Source organism: Limulus polyphemus, unplaced genomic scaffold, assembly GCF_000517525.1.
Source record: "Limulus polyphemus unplaced genomic scaffold, Limulus_polyphemus-2.1.2 Scaffold86, whole genome shotgun sequence".
NCBI lineage: Eukaryota > Metazoa > Arthropoda > Merostomata > Xiphosura > Limulidae > Limulus > Limulus polyphemus.
Window position 1 is genome coordinate 209,915 of NW_013665696.1, and position 4,891 is coordinate 214,805.

A 4,891-nucleotide genomic window follows, 5' to 3' on the forward strand; every position below is an offset into this window, starting at 1 on the left:
TGCAGTTTGTGCATGTTTATTTTATTTTGTGTTACCATATTTATTACAATTTCCAAAGAGATTCAATCAATATGCTTTCAAATAAAATTGAAAATGAAAATTATTCCGAGGAATGAAAAAATATATATACTGCAAACACTGTACACCAGTGATTCTGAACGTGGGGCACACACCTCACAGGTGGGCAATTTGAATATATCGGGGAGCAATTTGAAAATGTTACAATAAGAAACATTCTTTATTTGGTTGTGAAATTTTGGTAAATTTCTAAATTTTACATTATATTTCTATACCTTTTCAACACCAAATTTGTTTTTATATTACGGGGGCATCAAATGTTTTGAGGTGTCGAGGTGGAGCATGGAGCAAAAAAGGTTAAGAACCACTGCTGTACACCTTCTGGCAAGTTTAACCTTTATCATCTGATTTATTTCGTCATTTACAACGACGTTTGCTAAACTAACAAGTGCGCAGAGATAACTTTCTTAGTCGAGCAATCAAGTATGTAGCATATTCGTTATTGTAAATCATTTCTTTAGTCAGGTTGAACTACATATACAAAACTCACAATCATAAGATAATCACAGTTTTTGAAGCGTTTTATGCTTTGGCCTATGTGAGTATTCTTAACTGTGAGAAATTAAAGATACTCTTGAAAAGATATACTTTCGACTGTTGCAAGAATTACATGTAATAATGTAAACATTCTACAATGTTGAATGATGTTTAGTTCCAATACAACAGTAATTTGTATAATGTTTTTCTTTGGGCTTTTGTAAATTGAGATATTTGTCTTGCAATTAAATTAATTCCATAGTTTTAACGAAACAAACAATCTTAAGTACTTTTTAGAACTGTTTTTAATTGAAAAAAAAAAGTGCAACAATATTCAATTCTCAAAGAATTCCATTAAAAGTGATATAATTATTAGAAATCTTGAATCAAAATATATTTAAATATTAATTATAAATATTCTGATTCAGAATTTTAGCTCAGATTTTATAACAATTTTCATTTAGTTATCATTTGGGAGAAGTTGTCTTTCTTTTTTATTGCTTGTGAATAATGAGTTTGTGTTTTGATGAAGAACTATAGACATGAATAAATGTCATACGTACGAGAGAACTTAGAAAAAGTGATCATATTAGCATCTACTGAGAACTTGGACCTAATTGAAAAAAAATGTATGATTAACTTCAATATCATATCGTCGAGCAGAAATCCGACCCTCGGAATAGAAAAAGATCTGTACACTCATACGTAATGATGTTCTCCTACATTTTCAATAAACCACTTTTGAAACGGTCAGGCTCAACGACGTTGCGCTGAACAAATTGTTCACCTGTGGCTCTCCATGAGGTCAATCCGTATTAATCTACAATCGAAACGGTCAGAATCAACGATGTTGTACTGAAAATGTCTCTTACATCTAGAAGCAAGTCTTGCGAAGTCTATTGCTTGTTGTCTGCTCACTGATAAAAGATTCAGTTATTATCCTGAAGCTATTATTAAATCCATGGACTGTCGATTTCAACACCATTTTGCCCAGATAGCGGACATTAAGTGGTGTACTTAATCCTACCACAACCTTTTCAAGGCTGTCTAATTCTCATGGTAATGCACCCACATACATGTCGTTGCTAAGGAGAGCTATAGTAGATGGTACATTTCTGTAAATTATCCCAATATCTTAAAGCACTGTTTTGTAGAGGAGACCCACTCTTATAGTTAGATAGATAATGCAACTCTGCGACGATGTTGTACCTCTTGCAGCATTTTTTAAATTCAATAAGACTGGTAAATAAGTGTACTCGTTTATGAAAGTTAGAAAAATCATTCATATGATTCATTTATTGATTTTATACGGAATAATCGTTGTTTCGTTTTATCTATGGCTATATTTTTACTGGGGTTTGTAGCTATGTATGCAGAATATTCACTTTATCTTCCTTCACACCGTCGCTTCCTTTCACGTTCAATTCTCGGAGACCTAACAGTGTCATTTCCATTAGACCTCTTAACCTGTTTTCTTTCTGTTATCCTTTCTGTTCTTTATAAGATTTTCTTGCGCATTTTCTTTGGGATGATCACACACTGATTGACGTGTAAAATACAAAAATAAATAATGTATTTAATTAGATATTTTACAATAACGTACACTCTGTTGATAGGTGTTGTTATGAGGTGTTCATATCAATGGATATTTTTAACACCTACGAATATAAATGTTTTTTGTTTATTTTTTCCGAAATATACCAGTAGAAATATAAAGGCTTGATTATTTAAATAACATTTTATTTTCTATTTTAGTTTGTTTAATTTTTTTTATCGAAAAACAATAAGTAACAATAATTGATGGGAATTGAAAACGAAACGCAATTGCAAAATTAATGTTCTACCAGTTATGAATATAAATAGTGTTTCTGTTTTTGTCTTTAATATGTTAATAAAGATTCAAAGTTCACGGATTGTATATATATATACTCCATGTAACAAAAGAGGAAACTGGAGACAACCCATCAATACACCTAGTGGCCACCCCCACTGACTGATCTATATTTAGCCATCATTGGATCTGTGAAATCTATGCATTTTAAAAGCAAAATAACTTCTTGACACGTCCCGAATCATTCCTAGTTGATTAAACCATATTTGATCAGATCAAATGCAAACGCCTAGCAGGAGTTGGAGGACAAACAAACTTTTCTCAAATTATAGTTTCAATTCAAAAATGAGTGAAGCTAAATATTTCAAGTTTTTTTAAATTTTGTTACTTACGAAAAAGTAATTAACCCTACACCTATAGCCTGTTCTATCTCTATTATTAGTTAGGATTGCATGGGGAAATCTCAGGTGAAAATAACAAATTTGTTGTTTGTTAATGTATCATATTTGGTTAAGTAAAACTACAAAGAAGATTATGTGTCACAAAATTTAATCAGTTTTTGTTTAGTGACACCTTTCGTGACTAAAGTTTTGGTATCCTAGTAAATTTATCATATTGGGAAAAACATTAATTTGAAGGATACCTGCCGTCGTCCCTAATTTCGAACGACTGACCAGAAGGAAGGTAGCCAGTTAGCAGCATTCTACGTCTCACCATCCACGCTACCTGTCGCTAAGCGATATTAACTGTCATTTTATAACGCACCTACAGCTTAAAGTGCGGAAAATGTTTTATGGCAGCGAGCAGATTCGAACCCGACTCGTCAGATCCAGAGCTGTACCAATGGGCCAGATAAAAATGAACAACAACAAGAAGCAAGTAGCTGCGCACACAAAAAAAACCATTTGAACTCTTTTTTTTTTATTTCTGTTGTTTATTTGAAAGTATAAACATATTGCGGCATAAAATTTTTATGGAAATATGCCGTTATGATAGTACTACTTGGGTATTAATTTTTTCGGTATCTAAATGTCAAACAAAGAACGAGATGCTGTCCGTACAAGGTTCAATACACTGTAAGTATATGCAGCACGGGCCTTCAAATAGTTGAACGTCCGCCAAGTGAATTACCTTACCATAACTAATAATATTATAATACAGTAATGTTACGCTATTACTTACTACTGTGTAATTTGTATAATAAGTTATGTGATATGATTATTTGTTACTTTTCTCTGTTCCTGTATGTTGCTAACGTTGACTACAGTAAGCGTTGTACGACTTTTAGTTTTAGGGATAACTAGTACTTTTCAGGAAATGCACTAGGCCTAAACTAATTTAGAGAAGGTTGCAACCACCAGTTTATATAATAATGTGTAAACAGATATCAATGATCACAGATTAAAGTGCATTAAAACCGAAACATCAGACGATATTAGTTAGGGAAAGTTCAAGAGATTTTATGAGCCGAGAATTGTTGTTTTATAGCAATTTCTGCAAATAACGTTTTGACTACTGTTTTACTTTTAACGTAACTTAATTTAAAGAATGTGACCCAGAAACTGGCAAAATATCCTATACGTAAAGTTGTGTGGCTGAATGAGACTTGGCATAGATATATTTACAATAATTTAACATTGTATAACCTGCTTTAATCCATAAATGACGTTAAGCTTAAGTAAGTTGTTCTCTTGCATCCGGAACGTACAAGAAATACATACACTGCAGCTTAGTCATTCGTTATTTTTCTCAACATCTAATCCCAAAATAATCCATTTCAACTGCCGGTATATAACGTTAACATGTCTGGTCTTACTTGAAAGAGAATGCCTTCTATGACTTCCCAATAAATTAGGTAAATATTATTAAATGACTTCATATGAAAACTACTTTACCCATACTGCTTTCCTTTTTCAATGGTACACTTTCAGAAAGAGGTGTATCATATATTTATAAAAAAATCTGTCTGTTTGTCCATTATCTAACTACTCCTACGTCACTGGGCCAATTTCATCCAAACTTTGTGGGATGATAGTTTGGAACAAGGAGCATGTTAATGAGGGGGATTCACAACCCCTTTAGCCCCATTATCAATGATATTGAGCATTTATTATATTTGACGCGAATTAACGTTAACTACATTCATAGATAGCGCCACGTTCTTACGGTGGGACAGCGGCAAGTACTTATAACATTTAAAACAGTGTTCGATTCCCCTCGGTGGACACAGTAGATAGCTCAATATGGCTTTGCTATAAGATAAAACACACACACACATTAAATTTTCTATAACACAGAATACACATAATGTGGGGGAGAGTACATGAGCGTCATATATATCTCAGAGAGTGCTCTAGCACTCTCTGTGGAGGAATGCAATGAAAACAATGGCCGCCACTATTGCAATAATGCATAAACTCAGATGAAGTTAACACGACAACAGCCACCATAACGCTGATATAAAGAGCCGTTTCTTGAGTTATACCCACTTTCTACCTTGACCCG